The 12,430-nt window shown below is 39.5% G+C and overlaps 1 protein-coding gene and 3 non-coding genes across 4 annotated transcripts in view; 2 read left to right on the top strand and 2 right to left on the bottom strand.

Annotated features, from left to right (window-relative positions):
• Nucleotides 1–12,430, bottom strand: part of LOC124163940 — a 250,137-nt gene that overhangs the window by 38,444 nt on the left and 199,263 nt on the right. The window lies entirely within an intron of this gene.
• Nucleotides 3,632–3,705, top strand: Trnay-gua. Its single transcript has one exon. It is a non-coding gene; the product is annotated as a tRNA-Tyr (tRNA).
• On the top strand, nucleotides 4,092–4,165 carry Trnac-gca. Its single transcript has one exon. It is a non-coding gene; the product is annotated as a tRNA-Cys (tRNA).
• On the bottom strand, nucleotides 5,725–5,798 carry Trnaw-cca. The gene has a single exon. It is a non-coding gene; the product is annotated as a tRNA-Trp (tRNA).

Here is a 12,430-nt window from a genome sequence, read left to right as displayed (position 1 = left end):
AGTGGACTTGGGGATTTCAACGTATGTCTCCGCTTTGATTATTGGGTAGCCACCTGTAGTAAAATTTTCTTGTAAGAAGGCTAGAATCTTGAGTCTTACATAAACTTAAGGACAATTTTGATTTAATATAGGCCCTTAACTTAGAATATTTCAATTATAGGCATACAATTGTATTGAAAAGCCTAAAAAAGCATGAAAAATGCAAAACAAGACTCGTACGATCCCACTGCATGAAGAATTATAGCGTGAGAAACAAGAGTATCGAAAATGAATTGCATAGTGTAAATTATGCATATTTTATTAAACTGCTAGCTTCGAGCCGTCAAATCATAGAAAGTGTTCGAGTTCATATAGTTGGGGCGAATTACTAGCTACGGACTACCTACTCGAAGTAGACGCGTTATGAATCTTCGGTAATTATCTATGGATAACAAAAACGAACGATATACAGCCGAATGCAGCGGACCAATAGCGTTTGAGACAAAATCGTAAAAACAATAGACTTTGTCGTAGAAACACTAGAGCCTCAATTCATGTGCTCACATAGAGAAACGACCCTCTAGATCATCCTAAACCAATCGTTCCCTTCATACTCAATTCCTCTAGACTGCACATCCTCCAAATTCATTTTCTTTCAGACGTTAGCCTCTCCTGTGTACATATGTCCAATAGCGAGAACTTTGTCTATCACAAGTACACCACCACTGCACAACTTTCTGCCCACTCAATCTCAATGTCAGCTGCACGGAAAGATCGTTGCTTTAACACCCTCATCAAGCAGCTCGTGAAAAACTATCGTACTGAAGTGCCAGTGCTATGAAAGATGAAGTTGGGGGATTTATGGTACTACATCTGCATGGTACCATACATCCCGCTCAAGGGTTGCCTAGTAGGGGGATAGGAATCAAATCTATGAAAGTTGGAGGGAGCTGAAGTAGAGAAAGGGTAAAAGCAAGCATTAAGGAGGTAGGTTCACGACTGAACGGTTCGAAACAAATGCGTTTCACGTATATGGTTTGAAAGCATGCTTCGACGAATCAGTGGATTAACGAATAAAAGTAAAATTAAGCCGCGAAACGTAATTCTATCTGGAATAAAATCTGCATAGCTATATATATACACTTAAATCGACATGTCTACATCTACATAATACCCTGCGAGCCACTTCTAGGGTTTTTGGCTGGGGGTGACCAATCACCAACGCGCAGCATGCAAGAGGACCTCCTAACTTAAACCTAAATCGTTCATGATTTAATTCCCTTAAACGACGCACTACTTATTTTATTTATTTATTCCTGTACCACCAAAAACAGCTGCATTGATCATTTTCATCGGAGTTTTAACATAAAAATTAAACGTGCACGAACATCCATGCCCTGGATAGGGTGTAATGTACACAGGCGGGATTCGAATCCGCGACCAATTATGTGGCAGGTAGCCCGCCCCCACCGTGTCCGGCCGGCGGTAAGTACTTATAATATTGCGGGAGATATGATGTATGTGAATTGTGTAAGAATTATGTAAGAATGATGTAAGAATTATGTGGCAGGCAGCCCGCCGCCACCGTGTCCGGCCGGCGGTACTAATGATATTGCGGGAGATATGAATGTTCGTTGAATTTCCCTCCCTGCGATATTATACTAATATTTATGTCCCCTATTATCGAACAATGGTCAAAGCTAATTTTGTTGCTCTACTTTTGGATTCGACAGTATCTACTCGAAGTTAATGGCCACAGACCGCTACCGTATACTAAGCCATTCGGTCTAACGGGGTTCATTGCTCTAACCCTCGTGTTATACGCATGTTTCTCCTTGCGCAACCGACGACCACCACCATCGACCAACACCCCCTTCTTAACTTTTTACTTCCACCACGCAGCCAGCGCGCGCATAATCGCCCCATTTTTCCGCCTGCTAGCGCTCCAGCCCCATTCAATTCCCAGGGCTGTGATTTCCACACCCGGAGCGCATAAGCAAGCACCACACAATGGACCAAGTAAGGAGGGAAGAGGGTTGGTAACGGGGGTAAAGGATTTTTCTGCTTTGGATAAAGGAAGCGTAGCGACCATCTCAACCGGTGGCAGCTCCTCGATTCTCCTCCATTTCATTTTTTATTATTTTTCCGTTCTTAATATCATCCCCTCCACGGCCATTTCCTACGACGCCGTCTGTGATGCCGTCTCGCCAGACTCTGCACAGCAACATTCGGTCCGATGTCCAACCCAACCCTTGCCCCGAGCACATGTGAACATTACCCTCGTCTGATATGGGAACGAGAGTAATGGAAATTGGTCACGCAGAAGAAGACGAGGTTAAGAGGAGAGTTGGTACAGTAGGTAAGTAAGTACCTTGCCCTTCGAGCTCGGGAACCGGTTTCATTCAAAAAGCTTGTGGGGTTTATATACATTTTAAGCTTAGCTGGAGATGAGTTGAATGAAACAGGGGTGTGAGAGATAATTACGATCGTGAGTTGTGATGGGGGGAGTTTAATGGTTCAATTCAGATGCTACCGCGTACAAGGAACGCCGAAGCTACGACTGGAAAAGCGTGACCCAATGGTGAACGAAAGACTTCTGAAAAGTCGCCATTAACGAGAGGGGCTCAGAAGATGCGTTTAGAAAAATAAAAAATATCTTTTATCATGCTAACAACCCATGGAGAGTACCCATGGTAAGACTCGTATGGCACCTCTTCACTGTAAAAACATGATAGCTCATGACAGAGAGGGCGAAGCTCATAGTCCTCATGAAGAGAGCATTCCATCTTAAGAAAGATCAACTTATAGCGGGAAATTCAAACTAAGAAGTAAAATAATTTATCAGAACTTACACTTAGAGTATACTTCTCCACGGAAGTGAGGCATGGACAATGAAAGCAGCGGAGAAATCAAAATTATCTCCAACGTGTACCTTTGGTTACTAAAAAATATTTGCTGGTCTAACACGGAAAATTATGCAAAAGTTACATTTGTGCTGCTTAACTGCAGTGTATATTGAAGTATCCTGCCGTTTAAGGTAGGTTTGCGTGGAGTATTCCTCTCATTACGGACCTGCTTCTTCAAATAATAATATCATCACCCTGATATTCTTACTTCAGTGTCTGTTTTCCGCCAATTTACTGCCGAAATAGCTGCTGAAGATAAATGCCGAGATAGCTGCTGCTGGATATAAAAATAGATCCACCTGCTGAAGTATGTGACCACCCGATTTTATCTTCAGACTCACATTCCCTGCTCACGAGGCTTCGCTAAACCACCTAACTTTCGTCCCCTGGAGATAAATGCTCTTATCAACTTCCTCTCACCATTTGAATAGCGCAATATGTAAGTACTTTAATCCTTTTGCCAAATGAGCAGCGAATGCTCAGTAATCCGCGGGACTCATTGAGTTAAATAAATCCTCCAGCTTAAATTCCTGACTGTAACTCATAACATGATCCCACAAAATATCCTCAGCAAACAAGTAAGAGCAGAGGTGACAGTAGACAGCCCTGACTCACACCTGAATACCTGCCCATCCCGACTCTCCTGTCGCTACCCTCACTTGAAAAGTCCGATTTAAAATAGAGGGAAAGAGTGTATTGCTTATATTTATGGTAAATACCACGAAATGTCTACTTTTTACAAAGTAAGCAGAGTGGCGCAGTGGTAGCGTGCTTGGCCTGTAGAGCCATGAGGTCCGTGGTTCGATTCCACGCTCTGCTAAAAATATTTTTTCAAAAATAGATTATGTTATATATTTTAAAATTATTTTCATAAAATGACGGCTTAAAAATGCAGAGCGACTTCTAAAGTGTTGAAGTTGTTAACACTGGAACTACCGATGGAGTCATTTTGACTCCTCGCGATGTACGCGATCTTCTGATATACTTTCGAATTTCGCATATGAAACAAAAATTATTACTTTAAGTAATGTATCAATAAAAGCCGAAATAATCAGCAAAAACATAAAATGATAAGGTAGAAGTCAGAAGGACTCGATTCCGTAGTTCTAGGAGGGATATAAATTCCGGGATTTCTAGTGCTAAGTGAAGTGTTGAAGCGTTTAAAGTTGTTGTGTTCTACCGCGAAATGTAAACTTCTATCATGTGAGCAGAGTGGCGCAGTGGTAGCGCGCTTGGCCTGCAGAGCCCTGAGGTCCGTGGTTCGATTCCACGCTCTGCTAGAAATATTTTTTCAAAAATACATTACCTCATATATTTTAAAATTAGTTTCATAAAATGACGGCTTAAAAATGCACAGTGACTTCTAAAGTATTGACAACATTTTTGCAAAATGAATCACGGTTTCAAAGCCCAAATTGAGTCTTACATACGAGGTTTATGCTTCTTTGAATGTTGTATTGCTGATTTGAAGACGAATTCGACGACAGCACTGCTTAGGCTGAAACTGATTTCAATACAAAGTTCAAACGAGCTGATGTGGAATAATTGAATGGGAGCCTCTTATTACTCAACGCGAAGTTTAGAAATAAATTAACAGCTGTACAATTGGAAGTTCAGGCGCATCTGATGTAATATATTTTTATATCCGCATTTAAAAATGAATGGATTGGCTAAAAGGGAGAAAAATTGTGATTTCTTATCAGTAATTAGGTCGTAAAAAGAGGTGGATGTCGAGGGTGTCATAAATAAGTTATGACATATTAAATTACAAATGAATAGAGTATGACAAAGCGGAATGGTACTCCTGAATTCCAAAAATCAGATACTCATGAGAAAATAAAAACGTTAAATATACTCGGGAAGAGTTAAGGGGAGTCGCTCAACGTCAAATCATTCATGTGCATGGATATCACAGCTCCAGGGCTTTTAACCGTCAGGTATTAGATAGATATTCCTTTCTCAACTTATGCATATGAACTACTAGAGGTACTTAATAACTAGATCGCATTTTCGTTTTGTCCCCTGTACAATCACTGCGAGCAATTCTTCATTTGAAGAATTGTTTTTGAGAAAACAAAAAAATCATGCAAGACAACAAAATATTTTCAACTTGCTAAACGGCAACAGATGAAAAACATGAACACTAAAAAGAGAGCAGTGAGTGGTTTCGACCCCCGTACATCTGAATAGCGGGTCGAGGACACTTCCACTGTGCCCCTACGCTTCGTAATTGATTGAAAAAACATTTTGCAATTAATTATATTCTCTTAGAATATAGTGGTGAAATATATGTCCTCAAACACTGAAGAGAGATCGAATAACGCACGTATCAACGTATTTTTGTTACGCATAGCCGATACTTTCCTACTTTAACTTTGGTTTATACTGTTTAATCAATTTAATTTTGAATTTTATATTTTTTGGATGCACAGATGTCGGCGAAAATGAAAGATTGCCAGATACGCAAAAATATTTGGTTAGAAGAACACATAGCGAATACCTATGAAACTACACATGATTTCTTTTCGTAGCGAAAGGTTACCCATGAATAGGAAATATCCAGGATAAACTGGTTACATAAACTGATAGATAGTGCGCATGTAATTTCCGTGAAATCGATCGAAAATGTGACGTAAATGCACTTTTCACCGGGATTAAGTGCCCACGGATTGATAAAATAATCATGCGTCATTTTTCATTGAATCCTCGAAAAAAAGGGCCTGGAAAATGGACCGATTACAACAATGCATGGAAATTAACAGTTGTAAAACATTAATTAGGTCTTAAGTTAAAACTTAATACACTTGCTTTAACTATCACTTTCTTGGAAAAAAATCTATAGCAGAGCGTGGAATCGAACCACGGACCTCAAGGCTCTGGAGACCAAGCGCGCTACCACTGCGCCACTCTGCTACCTATATTTCTTCCCGACAATTTACGTCGTTTACTAATGATGCAGGCAACATTCTCTATGTTATTAGAAGGTACATGAGTATAAGGAGATCTACTCCCTATACGAGGCAACCCAATTCAATGCTGTGAAAAATGCTTATTAAAGCAGTTTCCCATTATTATATTGGATTATATGTTTTTAAAGAAATATTCAGCCGCTTAGTTTCTATGGTACTATTTTTTTAAATAGAAGAAAACATTTTTTTACGAGTTCATTTAAGTTCCCCAACTTACTATTGGCGTATTTTTTTGTTTTAATGGCTTGAGAACTTAATATCAGAAAACTACTTCAATGTCTAGCTCATCGTAGGAAAAAAATTGCTTACACCAGTAAAGAAAGAATAAGTCGCCGCAAGCAACATCAGCGAATTTCGAAGTAAAAGAGCTCCATTGAAAATTCATTCGTGTGGTGCAGAATGCAATTAATGCTGGTATTAAGAATCGTAAGCGTAAATTAGGAGTGTACTTTAGCGGTAAAACAGGGTGAAACAATGGTTAATTGGCCAAATTGTGAACATGTAATACCTTAAGAAAGTGATATTTATAAATTATAATAAATTCTCCCATTACTGAAAAATGCACCAAATAAAAGTACTCATGAAAATTAATGGGTGCAGAAGATAAAACCTTAACACACTTGACGCGGATATCATGAATTTGACGCATCGGTTCCATTTTCCTTTCATGGTTCTTACATTTGTTTCCGCATCTTCTGCTGGACCCGGCAAATGTGCCCGGCGTCTCAGTGTGTCTTTCGCAGTGATCGGCAATGCGTCGTTTGCTTATAGTAGAATGTTTGCCTCCACACTGCATATGATATTATTACCAAAAAAAATCATTTCCGCGAGGCGGTGCGTTTTCATTATTTTTCCGCATTGAGCGTATTAAATAGATCTGAATTTTAAAAACTTCAATTGATAAAATAATATTAACAGAGCGTGGAATTGAACCACGGACAAGAAGTTCTAGAGACCAGGCGCGCTATCACTGCGCCACTCTACTTTCGTAACAAGTAAAAACGTTTGGCGTTATTTACTATTTGTATAGGCAATTTCCCTTTCCAAATGTCGGTATAAAATGAAAGACACCCCAGTATGAGGACTTCTACCCCCTATATGAGGCAGCCGAATTCAATAATGCAAGATGCACAAGAGTAGTTGCTGATTTTTACAATGGAGTACACGTTTTATAAAAAATATTCAGTTGCTTAATTTTTCTGGTTCAACTAATTTTTTCTCAAAATGAAGAAACCGATTTTTGCGTGTACACTCAAGTTGCACAACATTGAGCGTTTAGTATTACCGTATATTTCGTTTTAATGGCTTGAAAATTTGATGTGAGAAAGCTAATTCAATTTCTTGCTCTTCGAGGAAAACATAATGTTTACACCAGTAAAATAGAATAAGTTGTTGTAAGCAGCACAAGCATCAACGTACTCCGAAGCAAATGGCTCAATTAAAAATTGACTGGTACTTAATTGTGCTGTCGAATACAATTTATTACGTATAATAAATCGTATGTGTAAAATATTGCTAGCTTTAGAAAACAGTTTTATGTTTACCTTCATTTTATGCAAATAGTACTGGCTGCCCGCGGTGGGAGAGAAGAGAAAGGACCTACTAGGAAGTGGTTGCCAGGAACTCGCTAGTGCTACCAATTCATGATTCATAAGCTTCCAATACTCTCTAGGTCATAATGTTGTACAATTGTAAATAAACGCTGCTCCGAGTAACTGTCACTCTTCTGGCGATTTTTTTCTGTCCCCCTAGATTAGACAGAGAAAAATCTATATTCAGCGCTAAATATCTAAATAAATAACAACCAATATCAAATTTGCTAACGCTGACCATGAATTCTAAATCAACTGCATTACTAACTTTCAACAGTATGTAATATTAACAACCAACTTTAATTAGAACCATAGGTTGCTAAGTTTGCAGGGGTTTGCGTTGCTTACAATACCTCCTTCCATTTTAGATACTTAATCGATTAATTTTCTACAACGACTTAAAAATGTATTAAGCTTCCTTATGTCAAAATTGTATGTAATTGGAAGAAAGACTACGTGAATACTAAGCGATTTAAGCTAAGAAACTTGGATTAAAGCGCTATATATGCGTCATTTCTCAAGAAAAGCGTAAGGAATACTTTAAGACAGATAATGTTTAAAGTTAATGTCAAGTACATATAAATGAACATTGTCTTACGATATGGAAACAAAGACAGAGGGACAAAAAGTAATGTAAATTATGAGGTCCTGAAGTTAAATACTGATTCCTAAGGTAGCAAAAACATAGGCCAGGGTCGAAAATCCTGGATTATATTCTTTAAGTACCTCCTCAAATCGGTTCCAACAAGCGATATAAAATCACGCTGAAATCAGGACGCTATGAGCTTATCTACAATGATCTATTTTATTCAAAATATTTTATGGCCTATATTTTTCGAATCCTTGCTTTGCCTGCGACAATATTCGAGGTGGGGTAGCATTGTTGGGGCTATCTTCACATATCAGTGAAAAAGAGAGATTATTATGTGGGGGACATGAAAAAAATAAATATCCCAACTTCCTGTCCTCCGCACAATGAGAATCGAGCAATTCTCGGAAGTCCACGATCCCAAACAAGCGACCATCCATCGGAATCCCGTTCCCTCCATTTAAGTTCCGGAGGATGCGGAAGGATACGCCCATCTAACCATTGAACCGGGGGCATCTAACAGTCAAATGGGAACGGCGGTGATCGCATGAGAAAAGGAACGCCATTCAACCCTCAATTCCAATTTCATTCCACATCAAGGGTTCATTCTTTTCTTTTCGCTTCCCGAGTCGCCGTCCATTTAGTCAGACATCAATGAATTATTATAAAGCCATCCAGGGTCGGGGATGATCAAAAGGACTTCGCAATGACAACCAAAGGCGGGCCTCCACAAAATTCTCATTTAGGTAAAACTTATGCTCAACCGACTCAGGCGTTATGTAGCGGAAGTTCGACATATTCAAATGAAAGGTAGTTGCACTATTGAACAATAATTTAATGCGCACGACACTTTTCGGATCAAAGAGCCATCAGAGACTTGTACCATATGATGGCACTGTGAGCCGAAACCCGTCAACTTGGAATTCCTTTATCATCGCTAACGACGCAGTACTTCAAAGTAGGTGAAAGGCAAATGTATTCGATCACCGGTATTGCTCAGGAACTCTCCACATGAAATTGACCACATTCGGGAAGAAATTAGGAAAGCTGCTGGATATTCAAATGAATCTCCCTACGAGTCATTCATTGCTCCAGGCAACACTAATGACTCGACGGAAATGAGCATTTTCCGTGAAAGTGTGCCCTTTGGGTGAGCCATTAGTTAAACTCTGTAGTCGGTCAATCACTGAACCTACAAAAATGCCAGTATTTGGCCCAAATTCGCAAACTCAGAAAAGCGTCCACGGTCGGGAGGTAATCGTCTGTTTTTAATTGTGTTGGTATCACTTAAGTTTGGTGTTGCTTTTTGCCACTAAACAACATAGGGGTAGGTAACACCGGCATCACAAAACTTGAGTTTTTTATTGACGACGGTAACCAATATCGTACTATGGATAATGATTTTCAAGAGCATAATAAATATAAATTTACAAATTCTTATTGAAAGTTCTGCAAAACGATGTCTGACATAATGCATGAGGTTAGACAATTTTACCGCTCCCAACCAAATGTCGATGACAGCGAAGAACGATAAAACTGAGTGGGAGGTTAATTGAAAAATAAATTGTAACATGTACAGTATTGAACTGTCAGGATTTTCAATAATGCACGATTCAGGCTATTTATTGAATAACTGAGTTCATATTTTCTAGCGGTAAAGAATAAACATCGCCATGAACTCTGTCCATTCTCCCATTTCAATTGAGCGTCATTTGTTTTCAATGCGATGCAAAAACGATTTTTTTGGCTACACCGGTGAAATAAGAATCATAAAAACCTGTAATGGCTTCCTTTTAACTCATTAAAAATATGAAAAAAAAACAATAAAATATCATAAAAGTGAAAATCTCTTTGGAGCTACCATCCCTGTCTGTCTCTACCAAAGGTGCTCGTGAACCAGGGCTTTCTGTTGAAAGGTTGCTTAGATACCAATTTCATCTTATCCGATAGCCTTACATTAGTAAATTATATTTCCAGAGAGAACTCGGCAGTCAATTAATTCGCCATCGGATACATATAATGAGCGATAACGCAGGTAAACAATCCGTATACCCGCGACTTTGATGCCAAATTGTCTACCTAATATTGCTCGATACAATCCACGCAAACCTTTGATGCTAGGATACGGCATGTCTAAAGAAAGGATTTTTTCGGCACAAGATCTAGGCATATAGAAGTCCACACGTCAAGGTGCAGCACTGAAAAGTCAGAAATGGTAATTGACTTGTTCCAACGAATACTAGCAGGCACGAATAATTCCCATTTGTTTCACTGAGGATCCGTAGATGTTTTTTTGGAGAATACACACGGTCGATAAATTTTCAATGCCTACCAGTAAACAAGAGGGACAAATTACATAGAATAGACTCACTTGGTTATTCAGCGATTTATACTAGGCACACCTCAGGAGAAATCCGCATAAAACTTTTCCCATATATTGTCTTCCCAGTGAATAATTTCAGAAAGACAACCTCGAGTCATTTTCCATATCAGCAAAATTTTTCTATGCACATCGGTTATTAAACAGCGTGGAGAAAAATTGTGTCCCGAAAATTTAACCGTGGATAGCTGATGCCCGTAGGGGCCAACATTTCTACTGACGCTTAGGTCGAAACGTACCGTTTTTAAACTACAGAATATAACTAGAAAGAGCTCCGATTGGCCGCGAGTTTGCCCTGTTGTCGGATGCTCTGCCTCCCAAACTGAAGGACGTGGGTTTGAGTCCCGTCTGGGTAGGTTACCAATAACCAGGATATGTATGTAGTCTATCATTGATATTTGTGGTAACACTCCGATGGAAAGGCCAAATAGTACTGTTTTCGGGATAATGAATATAAATAACTCATGATCTGTAATGATTTGCATGCCGAAGGCCGCAGCTTGCAAGCTCAGTACCAGCGCGCCGGCTTTTCAAACTGGGGGCCTGGGTTCGAATTCACTGGGCTATCGACACTTGAGTTTTACTTTCATTAGCTCGGTAGTTTTATTACATTAAGCGTCTGGACTATCGAATACATTCAACAGTTCGTTGGTTGATCGGCTGCGCTGTGGCTATAAGTTCGTACAATCAACTTCCCTCGGTTATTACCATCATGAAATACACAAAATTCACAAATCAAATTAAAGCTACAGAGATTAGATGAGTTATAAAATGAGAGTAATGATCAAAATTGATAACCATGCAGTCCATATGACACAAATCCCTTACTTGTTGGTGAATTAGTACTCCAAATGAAGGCAGTAAACGTTAGCTGAGTGAACATGGTGAAATAGCCCCCTCAAGCTATAAGGAAACGTATCAAATAAAATATGTCACATAAAAGTGCATTAAATATTATGCATAATACATAGGTTTACTTTGTCTTCTCAAATTTAAGGCTGCTAATTGTAAAAGTAGTATCTAAAAATATATTTGGCAAAGTGAGGATAAACTGTTTGTTTTGAATAATGCGGTCAAAGAATGATGCAGGAGATTAAATAGTAGGATAAGCAGTGCGAACGTTAGCACCCTATATCCAAGTTGACGAAAGGAAACGATTAGACAAGCCGTCACAAATAACTAGAGATGCATCAACGGGAAAGATCCGATTCCCTGCTGAGGCGGAGCTGGATGACAATCAACCGTCATTTGTCAACGGATCCTATTCCCCGACGTGGACACACGGATTTAAAAGGATAGATAGCACTCTGGAAAATGGCAAAAGGAAGTACATTAGACACTCTCGCATTCATAAATGGTAAGAGAAGAATGGCTTGGGCGAGAGGGTAGCTGTCGCTGTTCTGGAAAAGGATTATACAGGACGAAAGAGGCAGCTTGAGAGAACATGGATGGGGTATTAGTGTCCCCAACAATGGGGGGACGAAAATGTATCTAGGTCTGGACACCCGTCGTATTCAATCCATTTCACTCTTTTTCCCTTAACCCTTGACTTCCACCCTTCCTCTTTCGGTTTACTACACTTCCTGTTCTTGAAAACCGCTCCCATTATTCTATTTCCGCGTCAGGTAGCTCAGGGTGAATGGTCACAAGGCATCGTTCAACTATTCTATCCGCCTAGGGCCACCTACGGATGAGAGAGCTTATTCTCTCTCGTATGTCGACTTTGCCTCCTCGTTTGTCTCTTGAATGTTATTTTTCCGGATATTCGGTTCCAGGAGAGCATAAGGAGACGTCCGAGCGTGTTATGATCCTGTACAAGCACTCTTTTGTGCCCATATAGATTAAACTTAGAGCGAAATACGTCAAGGAGAATGTATATGAAGTCAATAGCCTCGCTATGGCAATCCATAGGTACATTTCTTTGTTCATCCGGGTATAAGTTATTCTATCATGAAATCGAGAGCACAAGCGTATCATATCGTTTAATTATGCTCGAAAAACGTGTACATTGGCTT

This window comes from Ischnura elegans, chromosome 8 (genome assembly GCF_921293095.1).
Source record: "Ischnura elegans chromosome 8, ioIscEleg1.1, whole genome shotgun sequence".
NCBI classification, from domain to species: Eukaryota; Metazoa; Arthropoda; class Insecta; order Odonata; family Coenagrionidae; genus Ischnura; species Ischnura elegans.
Note: the sequence above shows the minus strand (reverse complement) of the source record. Positions and strands in the feature narration are given on the sequence as shown.